The following is a 15,178-nucleotide window of genomic DNA, read 5'->3' as shown; positions in this document are numbered from 1 at the left end:
GTAACTGATCCTTTGCAGCTGTGGTCATTGACAATTACAACAATAGTTGTGTCCAACTGGCAACAGTAGACTTCTTGCTACAGCTGTGTGTCACATAATGTTTCAACTAGTATACAGCCAACCCCACTGGGCTGAAGCAATTGAGTGTCACAAATACCTGCTTGATAAGAAAATATAATTATTATCATAGTACATAGAATGAGTTAATTTACAAAATCATTATAATAATGAATAATAGAATGAAATGATACTATCTTAATCTAGACTCCAATTTTTATCTAGCAAATGAATAGGAAAGGAGTTTAAATGAGAAGCCACAGTGACTTCTTTTCATCTGATTAACTTTGAGAGTTTCATATTTTAGGTCGTTTGGTGATATTTGCAAGGTCCAATAATGACAAAAGGGGCTGAGGAATTGGTAGATGTAATGATCTGTACATTTTTCTAACATTTTCATGAAGTGACCTGGGATGCTTGCAATGGCTATCAAAACTCAAGAAGCTCTCTTCCATCATGTAAATTTACATGCAGCCTACTTGTTCACTATCACTTGAACCATATTTTTTAGGACTTGGATGGTCAGTATAGTCAAGTGGATGCTCACTCTCTTCTGAATGGCCACTTAATACATGTGGCTTCTTCACTTCCTCATTGATATGCAAAGCTATCCTTCCAGATGGCTGTGTGCAGTCCTCTGCATGATCTGTGGAGCTTCTGGATTCATCATCAAGCTTTCTAGCCCTTACTAAATCTGTAAATTGAGAAGTTTTCTTTCCACCAAACATAAAATGCTTAATATCTTTTGGCAAATGAGAAGGTGATAGAGGTCCTGCATCATTTATTGAAGTCTTGCACTCTAAAGAGCTAAAAATATCCTCCTCATCACTAAAAGACATAGGTGGAGATGGCGGAAGACTGTATCTTGTTATCCCAAAAAGAGGAATGGGTTTAAGTGGTGAAGAAAAGTGCACGTGAGTGTGAGAATGCTTCTCTTCTAAAGCTACTCTCAAATCTGAGTTTCTCTCTCATTTTGAAATAAATTTCAGTTGATTTGAAACATGAAATGCAGTTACATCATTAACCCTATCTTGTTTGATTCCTGATATTGAACCAGCTTGACAGAATGTATTTTTAGTTCTGGACTGCAAACCTGAATCATTTTGAGACCATTTTTGATTATTTTCAATTTTCTTACTAACATATTGTAGTTTAGTTGCTTTGCAGTTGGAAGTGGTTGAAATGACTTCTTTGGGATTCAGAACCATTAATGTTTCGACAAGTTCCTCTTTAGATGAGTGCATAGAAAAACAAACATGCCAAACAACAAACTAGTCTCTTTCTACTCCTTTTAGTACTAATTTTTTTTGTCTTATGGAAATAAATGGTACATGAATCAAATTAGAACCTATGCCTTCAACCTTCTCTTCACATGCATACCACTGTGTAGAAGGACAAATAAAAAGTGGCTCTGGTTGACCACTTTTTTTAACCTTGGCAAACTTTTCTTTTGCTCTCAAATATAATTTGGGGAAGCCTTCACAGACCTACACATGAATATTCCAAGAAGGATAATATTGCCATAAAACAAGCATAATAGGAATTGGCTAGGCAACATCACATAAAGAGAAAAGACTGACAAAAATGATTATGAGATAATGGGACATGAACATTGAAATAAGGGTTCAACATTGTATTTATGACGTGGCTTCTAGCTGGATGCAATATACCAATGTTGAAACAGTCATCTACATTGGACGTCTCCTTATAAATTTCCTAGTGAGACACATAATTAATAATATAACAGATATCCCTTTGAATAATCATTACCACATGATAATTCCACCAACAGGCATCATACAAATTGCTAACTAGTAAGATTACCACTACAAATGCACACTGAGACATTGATACACACAATAACCAAATAGTATGAATTAATATGATTACCCTTAGGAAATATTTGTTAAGAATCTAAGTAGCCATGATATTAGTAATATGGGACATTGTGATATCACGATCAGAATTTAACTGTGTAATTTTTTTTTAGTCAAACTCATTGACCCATGCTTCATGAGTTAAATCATGATAGCAATATCACAATTTGACTTGCTATGGAAAATATCTCCTACTTATCAATGTGGAACATGACTCATCATTCCATATTGACTAGATATAAAGCTTCTCAATCTTATTTTGGAGAGGATATGAGATTAGACCTCGGTCCCCCTTTATTCATTAGATTTGTGTATTTGAACAATTAGCCATTTGACTTTAACTGTTGAATATTTACACAAGGAAGAAGTACAGAAAAAGGTCATAGATTCAAAGATATGTTCAAACAAGAGGAGAAATCATGGCAAAATTAAAAGAAAATAAATCAATAGCAATCAAAGTCAACTGTTGACAAAGAAAGAGAAGAAGATAAGGCACAACACTTGTATAGGATTAGATTATAGACATTTGAATATATCTAGCAATTATATTCAGAAGAATATTCACTATCAGAGATCAAACAACCACCAACTAAAGGAGGTATTCTATCAACCATAGCTAGAACAATACTATTCATAGCAGTGACGAAAATTAGGAACATTATTAAATATTGCATAAAGAGTGTTGAATCTCTGACATATTACCAAATTGATCTGCAAGATCCCTTCATGTTGATCAATATAGTTGGCATACACACAAGGGTATAAGAATCAATATAAAGGATAGATATTTAGATGATTACATCAAATTCATACATCCTTCAAATACTTGTTGAGAGTAGATGAGAATTCCTAACATATTCAAAGCCACAGGGACATTAGATTAGTTGGAAAAGAACCAGTTTCAATGTGGCAGTAATGATGGAGGTATTAGATCAGTCAGAAAAGAATGCCACAATGAGATTAGAAATAAAATAATGGTTCCTTTCTTTGTTCTAAGAGTTTCTAACTAAGAGATTATTTTTGATACATCAACCAATCATTATTATAATATCCTGAATCTTTGTGAGAATATTAAATGAATTAACCTTTGAATATGTTTATTGTGTTTCTCAGGATGGTGTTGCAATTACTGGTTTAATCATTGCTTCTCTATCCTTGGTTGCAGTTAATGTAACTGGAAATCCAATTGGATCTATTCTAGTGGGCCAATTACCTATGGGCCAAAGAGGATATATAGATAGACCATTTTGAGGCTTCAAGGTATCATTTGTTTGTTTGTTTATCCTAACTATAGCAGCTGGAGCAAGACCAATTTGAATCTTCTTCTCAAAAACATACTGAGGCCAAGAATGAAAATCTGCCACTAGAAGTTTAGTAAATGGTTCATTCTCCACTGCAAAAAAGAGCAAAGAAAACGCTCTCTGCCTATCACAATAAATAAAATGCATATGCATCCCCTCATTAACCACAAAAAGAGGTTATATCCTCATCAACTATATTACCCAGAATGAATGAAGAAAGCTATAAATGGTTCGAATTGTTGAAGTTACTCTTTCCACAACTATTTTTTATAACACTCTAATTTATGTTTGAGATTACAGATTCTCTACCTGAAATCTGAATTTTTTGACAGGAAAATCAATAAAAATTGATTAACTGAGAGTCTGAGCTGTAGATCCCACCACAACACAAGGAATTCCAGTTTATTTTTCTTTCTTCAATTGACTTTCCATTGGACCAATCTCAGATTTCTTGAAACCATTTTGCCTCCTACAATCCAACAAAGAGTGTGTATCAAATCTAGCAAATTTATAAATAATCAAGTCATCTACACAATCATGTTCATCTCATTTCAAGATCAAAAAATACATAGTTAAATGCAGTCGAATCATGGTGTCGTTACAAACAAAAATGCATGTTGAAGGAGATTGTACTCCAAAGTTCAATCAAGGGTCGAGATAACTAATTGCCTTAGATTTCCATATTAGAAAAGATAATCCAAGTTTCAGGGCTAGATATCATTAGTGTTGAGTTTGTGCAGATTGACCAAATGGATAATGGTTAGATTTTTCTACATGGAACTAAAAGACATTGTTTGAGGGTTTGATGAAAAAGATTTGTTTTTGAGCATGCAGATTGATGTATCTTTGAATTGGATGCAGGAGCTCAGTGACAAACTATTTTCCAAAGTACAAGATGAATGAGTTATTTTTAATTGCCTTAAATTTTCTACGTGTTGAGTGTCTCCTCAATATAGAAGTTGTTAATATAATGAATAGTTAATATAATGAATAGTAATTGTATGCTGATATTGAAGATGAAAAAAATGACATACCTTAGCATACGTAACATTGCTACATTGGATATACCATTCATAACCTTTAAGTTCACCAACAACACTATAGCCGAGAGTAGAGTTGTTTGGGAGCCTTCGTATAAGGGCTCATGTGCCTTCTTAAGTAAAGGTATATCAAGACCATCTTCATCATCATTATCAAATTCACTAGTACCATCATTGTGAGCCTCTTCATCACCTGCCCCAATACCATCTTCTTCAATCATGTCCTCTGGCACATTATCATCTTCTTCCATGAGAGTGTTATCCTTAGCTTGGATATTCACACCTCCATGTTCCTCCAGTAGGAAATCCACATCCAGCAATGGACAAAAATTGTGGCCCCCTTCAACATGACCATGTTGCCTACAATGACTCTGGGCTGTTGTGATTAGAATTCTTCGAGTCTTTAAGCCTTTACACTTCTTGCAAGGACAATAACATTTATTAGGTTTTATTCGAAACTGAGCCCACAATGCAGCCATTGTCTCATTTTGTTCAGCATTCATATTGTCAAGCGTGGTCTTTCTTCACAGGAAAATATATCTACAAATTAATTGGACATGTTGTGATTAATGTTTATATCTGCACATATGGTTTTTCTTGATTAATGTTTTCAAATGTAACTAAAATGATCCTATAATTTCTAGAAGGCATAGATGTTTGGTATGTATAATTTCCACATGTTCAGTTGATGGTATAAATAGCTATGTAGTTCGTACTTCTAGCCATCTTAAGCTAGGCATTACTTTCTTATGTCAATCATATTGCCTGAATTGGGCATAGCAAGTCAGCAAGAACAAGGCACATCAAAATCCTTTAAGAGCACTCAAAAGTCTTGGCACTAAATGGTGGATACTCGCTGTAACAACTTGGTCATCCATTGCTATCTAGGATCTTAGTCATCCATTACTATATTAAGAAAGATATTGGCAAATATTGTAGTTTGATGTGCACCAATATGAGGAATTAGAAGATAAGGAATCACATTAAGAAGTAAAATGATATGAAGGTATCATGTTGATACTAGTGATAAATTAATTCAATCAAATAAAACATATTCATATGGAATTATTGACTAAGACCACTCTTAAAGAGGAGAGATCCACTTTTAGAGTAGGCCTCTGGTGTTCATCATTTACCTTGACATCCTAGTAGGTGCTTCCAAGTCTACCAAGACACAAAAAAATATGTTGCCATGCATCCTCTTTTGAATCTAGAAATTTTGTATGAACCTAAGATCCATGATTGTTATTATGAAAAAAATGATGGAACGATGTGGAAGCATTGAGAAAACATTTTAACATAGCTTCTTCCCCAAAAATCTCACATTGAACCTCAAATGAAGTTTGAAAAATGTCCTCTAAAACAAATATTTGTACAAAAATAAATAAAAGAATGAAAATTTTGTCATTTAAGTGAAATGATATCACTATAACATAAATGCCTCATAAAGTCCATTTACCACTTTGTTAGGGTATTGAGTGCAAAGATGGATTCAAAGGAAGAACTTGATGATTCAAGGTTCATCCAAAATATTAAGAAGAAGAAAATCTGCTTGGATAACATTTTGAGTTCAGAGAATGAGGGGAGTGGTGAAGGCTTAAGCAAGTCTCCATACAACAAAGGTAAGGCAATGGCTGCACCAAATGAAGGTGACTTTGGATCAACTGAACCATATGCCAATTGGCTTACCCTTGAAGAAGGCTCATACATTGAAGATGGAACCAGTAAGCATACAGATTTCATAGATGAGGCCAATGCTATAGAAAATAGAGGGGAGGCTTCATCAAGCAGTGATGATGGATCAAACAAAAGAGTAGAAGGAAGGGAAGAAATTTTTTTCCATGTCATACTCTAGAGGAAATCTTGACCTTGATATTTTGCAAACTTCCTCTCCACACTATTCCAAATGCAAATAGTTTCTACTTCATAGCAACGTACTATTTTTGGATCTGCTTACTTTCACAATCTATGGGAGCAGGGCAATGCACAAAGGTGGCTGGTGATGGAACTTTATGAGGAAACCATTGGATCTTCCAAAGGTCTTGTTTTCTATGATGTCAATAGAAGATGAAGGTACAAGCAAATATTTAATGAATACTGGAGATGTAGTGACTTGCAGTGGTGTCTAAGAGCTGGAGATGGAGGCCTCTTGGCATATAGCTGTAAGAGAAATGGGAACCTTCAAGTGGTGAATCCACTGACTATGCAGTCCCATTATATTGAAGATTAAGACTGAACAAAGAAACCAAACTTTCATATTACATAAAAGATTATAATGATGATGTGGCTGTTCATCTCAACTGTGATCCCAAGACAAAAACCTATCAGGTAACTCTTATAATTGGAAATCTTTACCTTGTCAGAAGTAAGAAATTTGTTGTTCTAATTTATAAATCTGTGAATAAGAGAAGGGAAATAAGAGATGCTCCCTTTGAGAAAAGAAGGTCTTATGACTATATACCAATTGGCTTTTTACAAGTATTTTCATGCAGAACCAGAAAATCTATTGGGTTTCTAAAGATGGGACATATGTCTTTGTCTATGATTTGAATAGAGATGACAATATCAAGTATCTCTGGGTTCTACCGAGGACGCAAGGTAAACTGCATCAGATCTTGGGAATTTTAATGTACAATGGCAGAATTATAATGGTTTGTAGTGGTGAGACACGATATCCAAATACTCTTATTTTTAATGAGTTTGATGAGCTTGGGGAGATCTGGAGATTTAAATATGAACTAATTGTAGCTTCCAAAATTTTTTTTTCTAGAATAACAGTTGTAAATTTGTTAGCACTATCAACTTGATCTATGGCTAATACTTCTTTAGAACTCTCATTCTACTCTAACATTAGTGAAGCAACATAAATCCCTCTAAGCTTGGCCTTCAATGCTGCTTAAATAATAGAAGATGATGGTTCATATTATTATATGCAAAATTGGTCTTTAGTCAAGCTCCACACATTATTATTGCACCCTCATCATAGTCACCACATCAACAACACCTTTGATTTTTGAAAATACTTCTCAAATAGAGGAGTAACTGTATTCCAGATTTTGTACAGTATCACAGAAAAGTTCTAAATGCACTTATGTAGGGCCAACTTTCATGCAACATAAAATGAAGTAATGTGTAATTCGTTGTCTTAGATTCTATCATCAAGATACCGAGTTAGAATAGAAGAATTTTTTTACATCAACATTTCAAATCCCATTTTGTCATTAGTATAATATAGAGTTAGAGATAAACATTTCTAGATTGACATTTTAAATCAAATTCTATCGTCAGTATAATAGAGAGTTAAGGGAGAAGAATTTTTTTGCATTGACATTTCAAATCAGATGCTTGTATTGCACTGGCATAAATTGAGAATCCATCATTAGAATAATAGAGAGCTTGAAAAGAAGATATGTTTTTTAATAACTATCTAAAGCCCTATTATTTAAGATCATTGAAACTATTTTCAATTTAGTGGAGATGGAGGATGATGAAAGGCATGAATCATTATAGATTGTAGATTCACAACTATTAGACATTGCTCATTTTTGTAACTTCTTCCCAAAAATTGATCTGACATATGATATAGTTGAACAAGTTGTAGCTTGTTTCTCTCCTAGTTAGGTCTTCAACCAGAGTTTTATATTTTGTTTCTCAAATTCTTAAACCACATTAAACATAAAGATAACAACCATCAAGATGCAACCACCGAATTTCTCAAGAAACCCCCTTTCAAGTAAAAGATCATGACATAATAGCTTTCATTACCAAAATGGAAATGGTATAAGAGCACTTCTAAAAATATCAAAACATTAAGAAATAAAAGGATTTACATCTAAAGATCAAAATGTGACAAGCTTTGTCAACTTAATTTTTTTTTTACCATGTTGGGCATTATGATGAATTTCAAAATATGCAATTGAAAAAATATAAAAATGAAACAAATTAAAAATGCATTTCCCATATGGTGGTTAGTATTCAGCTGTAGTAGTTGGGTGACTATCAAGAACTGATTTGATGTTCTTAGTTAAAGTATTTTTTTGTGATAGATTTATGGGTGGTGATGTGTGAAGCCAATCTTGGTTGTAGCAGAGAATAGAGTTCTCTCTCTGTGGGAAAAAATCAATATGTAATGGAAGTAAGATTTAGTTAATAAAAAAGGTCTTCTGCATGTGGTTTCTCAAGTTTTAAAATGACAAGTTCCATTATCCTGTGAAGTTTCAGCATTGAATTCTTTATATTTTCAGTCCTTTCCAATTTGTGGCAGAGCTATTGAACTTGTTTAATTTCTTGGTGAACAGTTTCACAGTGAAAAACTCAATACGCTAACAAAGCCTTCCTATTAATATATCAGGTTCTTTTACATAGACTAATTTCATTGGAAATTCAGATTCATAGCGTTGAGAATCCATTGGGTATTTGATTGTTTTAAAATTTTGATTTGAGTTGGATTATCGACTTCCTATTTTGAGCTAAAGAACTAATACATTGGAATCCTTCTTAACAGTTCTAAGAATCACTAATTCATGTAACAACATGAGAAGAATAGCATCAGTTCTTTCTCTAAGTGATCCATAACATTTTTCTATTAAAATCTGATTTTAATTAAGTTTCTTGCTGCACTAAACTGTTGCAGGTTCATGAACTGACTTGGCATTTTCTTGTTCACCCAAGGCACAATTTGAATGCACAAAACCTATTTTAGAAAAATTTGAAACTATATCTTGGTGACGGCTTCATGGTATGTATTTCTCTTAGAATTTTCTTGGTCATTATAGTCCTTGTTTTGGTCGTCACTTTCAGATTTAAATAAATCTAAAAGTGTGCTTTGTTTTGGGCTCTATAAGCTGATCCTCTATGAATTATAAAAAGTTACTTTGGTCAGCTCTAAGATGGTTTAATTGAGTTGATTTTAAATCCCATCCATCATAATATTATCAGGTGGTTTGGAAGCCATGAAATGTGCAGATTTAATGTTGTTAAGTAGAGAATAAATGGTATGTGATGATGTAAGTTTCATTAAACTTTAAATGCAAGAATATTTGGTATTAAAAGAAGATCATCAAGCTCTGCATTATCTAATTTGATTTGAGGTTTTCTTATCCATTTTCAAAGAACAAACAATTAAGTCATTTTATGTGAAAAAGAACTCAAGGAATTGAATTTGCATTGGTAAGCTGATCCAAACTATAAATGATTCATGTCTAGGTATGCAGATTGGTGTATAGTGGATGGTATAGAATGTGCTATATGAACAGTACAAAATTTAGCACCAACTCACCAAGAGTACCAACTCCTAGAGAGAACGAACCCTCTTTGGAACACCATCTTCAACCACATGAGACACCAACCTCAATTCAAATACCAACTTCAAAAATATACACAGAGAAACATAAATAGTAGTTGAAATCTTGTAACTAGCACTATATATATGTTGTCAAGGACTTATATCCACAAAAACTTTATTCACTTTTCTTAAGAAGTGCTGATCATACCAAAATGAATGGTCATGCTTGATGATTTCTTTTTTGATTTCACACCAATCCATATCTCATCTACACATGTCCTTCAAAATGAGACCTAATCTTATATTGTCATCTACACATGTTTTTCAATAAGAGTGTAGAGGTGGTAGACACACCTGATATTTTGGCAATAAAAGTTGAGGTTACTCCTCAACCTCACAAGGTTACAAGGAGATCGGACTCCTCCTACTGCTAAGCTAGAAAAACTAGCTAAATAGGGACCTACAAGAGCTACAAGGAAGAAGGCAAAGGCATAATGATACAGGGGCATCCAGAGATTCCAATTATTTTCAAGATCTGGGATTCTAATGCACTTTAAATGATTATTTTAATAATGTTGGGATGAGTCTTAGTTTTATATAGTTAATTTAATGATGTAATTGGGGGTTATAAGTTAAGAGTTTTGAATAAACTCCAAGATACTTTACTAGTATCTTTAATATATTTAGAATTATAATGAGTCAGGTGTGGGAAGTTAAAAGTCAGTTTTAAGAATTAGTTATTGGGTTACCTTCTTTTGAATATCTTTAGATATATGTAATTAAAGAAACCCGAGAGGAATATATATAATTTTTTTGAATAGTAGCAGTATGAGAAGATTTGAGAATCAAGGAAAGTGGAGAAACAATGTAATCAGGAATGGAATAATGGTAGAATTTAATTCTGTTCAGATCTTTTGTTTCTTCATTGTTCTTATGCACATTTCTATGTTCTTAAATTTTTGAATCATCATAGATGGAGTAAACAAATTTTATGGAACTATATTGTATTCAAAACCTGCGCTAATTGCTATTTGGTTTGAAGATACTAAAGCTATCTATAATTTCTCTGTTCTTACCTTGGTGGCTGGTCATGATGAGTATGAAATGGTTTAACAATAGTTTAAAAGAGAGTTGTGATTGAATTCATCACCAATTACAATACAATTTCAAAGATCTCAATTTTGTTTTGCTCCAAGTCAATTCTTGGTATCGGTTATTGGTTTCAAGAAGTTAAATGTTTGAATATGAAATTGGGGTATGCTTTATGATACTGATTTCTTTTTCAAGATTTGGTTTTAGTTCTACATTGGATTTAAATAGTCCCAATTTGGGAACAGCAACAGTCTAGGTTGATTTGAGATCATAAGAGTGTTGTTATCTAATGAAAGAGGATTCTCTACACATATTAAAAGAGACAAAACCCATGACTACACTGGCAAGGGTCTATAACTTTATTAGCATTAAGTGATCTGGCGTGAATGCCACCAGCATCAATGTGAAGAGGTTCAAACTTGTGAGCACATTGGATAAACAAGGGTACAATTGATGTAGATAAGTTTTATTTGTGAATAGAATCTGTATTGAAGAAAATGGGGTACATAATTGTTGTATCAGTTTACACAAACTCTAGCATAGTTTTAATTGTGTGAATTATTTTGAACTATCTCTTTTCTATAATTTTGCCATTCTTTCACCCATTGGCTAAATGGTTTCTTGAAGACTCTACAAGCTTAATTTATATGAAAACAATTAAAAGTGAAACATAGGGAAAAGAGGCACTGAATAATTGAGGAGCTATAGTCAAAAGAGAAGCCAATATAGTGGGGCCACCAGTATCACAATTGCTTGAAGGCTTGTTTGAACTGGGAGATTCTCATTTTATGATAAGTGTTGAATAGAAATTATTATGTAATTGTGAGAAGCAAAGAATCCATTATCAGCTATATCAACAGCTTTTTGCATTATGATGTAGGTGATGGATGCTTAAACAGGGGAATAGAACTTGAACAAATGTTAGATGAACTAGCAGACTCTCCAGAAAACATTAAAGCTATGGTGATGGAAAAATGGTGCAAGCCAGTGGTTGATCGCCTTTGCAGGGGGTCAGCTGAATTAAAATTGGAAATGGCAAAAGCTCTTGCAAAATTTGATCTTGATGACAGCTGTAGAGAGTAATTAATTGATGCACATGTAATAGAGGCTTTAGTTGACATCCTGAAATTGAGGCAACTTGAATCAAATCTTGCATCTCTTAAAGCTTTGGAAAACCTTTCATGCTAATCCAAAGCATCAAACCCATAGTTGGGGAATCCACCATGAAGCTAGCCAATGGTTACAAGATCACAGCTTAAAATAGAGGTGTCTAGTAGTGAAAAGAAAACTCCCAAACCAATAAATAGAACATCCACGCAAGGCATGTAAGGTGGGAGCCGCTGAGGAAAATTATATGTTATGAATTCCAATCACATTGAAGATGATGTGCTAAACAACGAAAAAGAGGAGATATAACAGAGATAGAACCTTACTATTCCGGTAGAGGTTGCACTAAAGCTGCCAAACATGGCATGTAATCTTCAAACCCTTCCTCTGCATGTAATGGCACCACAAAATGCAGTATCCGACCAACATTAACCGCACAATCTTTCTTCTGGTTATGCAAAACTGAAATTAGGGTGCGGCAAAGACTTGTTTTTAATTTTGGGAAAGTGTAAGTTCGTGTTGGTCAAAATTTTGACCAACACGGGCTTGTAGCTAAAAAAATTTATATACATTGGTGCCACAAAGACCTTGTTTTTAATTTCGAGAAAGTGTAAGTTCATGTTGGTCGAAATTTCGACCAACATGGGCTTCTAGTTAAAAAAATTATATACATTGCTTGCATAAAATGACCAATTTGACCCCATTTTTTTAGATGGTCGAAAATTTTGGTCTAAAAATGGGGTCAAATGTACTAGTGTTAATTTGTAGGATCAGAAACATGGGCATGGAATTATGTAGAAGAAAGATTCAAACTTGTATAATTTTGTGTTTGGGAATTGATTTTAGTTTTTCATCTTCAGGCCACATGGTTGTGTTTCTTTCAAGCATCTAGTGCTTGTGAGCAGCCAATTTTTGTATAACACATGTTCCAGGGTCTTCATGTTGGCTTGGAAGAGGCTTGTCCTTCTAGGGACTGCTTTAGAACTATAAGCTTATCATGCAATCAAACTCTATTTGCTTGATGTATCATTCTTTTGTCTTTCTAAAAAGATTGTAGTAGTTTCTTTCCTCTTCCAAGAAGAAAACATATAGCAGAGTGTAGAGTTTGCTATTGCTATATATATCTATTATGTTACAACATCCTAGTGTGTTTGGTGGTCTACTAGTATGTGAGCTACCTAACTCTTGTAGTAGAGCTGGGTGTAGGCACCACCAAACATAGTAGATCCTAATATGAAATTTTTACTATCCATGATAACTTCAATTGGTATATATATTTAGATAATTCCTTAGAATATTGAGGATTTTGGATCATATTTCATGATATTTAGAATATATTTCAATATCTTTTGGATTATATTTCATGATACTTTTGATATCTTGAATTATATTTTAGGATATTTTGTATCATACTCCATCAGACCAAGATAAGCAAGATGAATTTATATTGTTCATTTCAAAATAGTTCTGAGAAAAAAAAAAATTCATTGTAGGACTTTTGAAAAAAGAACACTAAGTAGTTTGAGAAGATGATAGATATGTTCTTCTGCCGTTTGAATGGACTTATTGATTCTTCTCTTTTCCTTTTTGGTATTGCTAATTGTTATGACTCTTGGAGGCGAAATAAAGTGTATGATTGATGCACATATGTATGTTTTCTTGTACTACAAGGATGGGTTTATCAACAATGGACAATCCTCATGCACACCACTAGGGTTCAGGTTTCATCCAATGAATGAAGAACTTTTACACTATTATTTGAAGAAAAATGTGTCCTATGAGATCATTGACCTTGATGTTGATCTTAACGAGCTTGAACCTTGGGACCTCCATGGTATGGATTGATTTCTTCTTAATAGAATTTTCTTTAAGACTTGTTATCTTTGTGACTTTTTCCCCTAATTGTTATTTTGAAATGAACCAGAGAGATGCAAGATAGGTTCTTCTCCACAAAATGAGTGGTACTTTTTTAGTCATAAAGACAAGAAGTACCCAATAGGCACCTGCACAAATAGAGCAACAACTATGGGGTTTTGGAAGGCAACTGGCCATGATAAGGCCATTTATATGAACTTCAAGAGGATTGGAATGAGAAAGACCTTAGTCTTCTACACTGGGAGAGCCCCTCATGGCCAGAAAGTAGAATGGATTATGCATGAATATCGCCTTGAAGATAATGAGAATACCCAAATAAATGTATGTTCTACTGTTCTCTTCCCTTCATTTATGAAGCTTCTCTAGCTACATACTAAAAAAGATATCATTTTCTGAAGTAGCTTAGCATAGTATGATCTACACTCGGTTATCACTTCAATCAACACTTTTCTTATGATTATTGATTCACATTACCACAAAATTTATGAGGAAGAATTTACACTATGTCTTCTTGATAAGCACGTCACTGTTCATATTTGCACATAATGTAGTGAAACTAAGCAACACTATGATCCAGCTATTGTGACACCTCTCTTAGGCAGCCGACAGAAATTAATCTATTAAGTTAGAACTATTTTTTTCCTTAAAATTTTATACAACGCTATGGTACACAATGCAAAAGCAATATGAAACATACACATTAAGCAATGCAAATATAGTTTTGATTACTGAAAGCTTCCTTACTGTTTCGGCGGAGGTTGCACTGAAGTTGTCAAATGCTGTTGGCACATAATCTTAAAACCCTTCCTTTGCTGGCACCACAAAATGCAGTAAATGATAAATATTAACCACACATCCATAGCCTTTCTTTCGGTTGCATGGCAAGATTGAAATTAGGGCGCAGCAAAGAGCTTTTTTTGGATTTTGACATAGTGTAAGTTCATGTTGGTCAAAATTTCGACCAACATGGGCTTCTAGTTAAAAAAATTATATACGTTGCCTTGCATAAAACGAACAATTTGACCTCATTCTATTAGATGGTCAAAAATTTTGGTCTAAAAATGGGATCAAATGTACTAGTGTCATGATCCCCTTCCTAATCAAGATCAAGGCATTCCATGTACCATGCACATTACTGATTCCACTCCATCTCAAGAGTTAGCATTCGTAGATCCTCCACTTCATGAAGAGTTTCCTTCCACTCCATCCACTAATACTCCTCCATGTCAAGATCCAATCAATCCATCTCATGGTTCGATTCCCTCCACTCCATCTCATGATCCACTCATTCCACTACATGATCCTCTTTTAAGATAAGATCAAATCACCCCTTCATTTGCATTTCCTGACACCACTCCATCTCAAAATCCTATTATCCCTCATAATCCCCCTTACGATCCTACTCCTCCACATGATCCTATCACACCTATCTAATCACCTCATGAACCCCATACTCATGGACTCACATCTTGTGTTGAAACTAATAAGTATCCCATTGAAGAAAACATGGCTCAAGATGTTGGTACACCTTCCACTCCTTCCAAA

The sequence above is a fragment of the Cupressus sempervirens genome, chromosome 3 (genome assembly GCF_028749045.1).
Source record: "Cupressus sempervirens isolate cs-2001-9-10 chromosome 3, ASM2874904v1, whole genome shotgun sequence".
NCBI classification, from domain to species: Eukaryota; Viridiplantae; Streptophyta; class Pinopsida; order Cupressales; family Cupressaceae; genus Cupressus; species Cupressus sempervirens.
Note: the sequence above shows the minus strand (reverse complement) of the source record.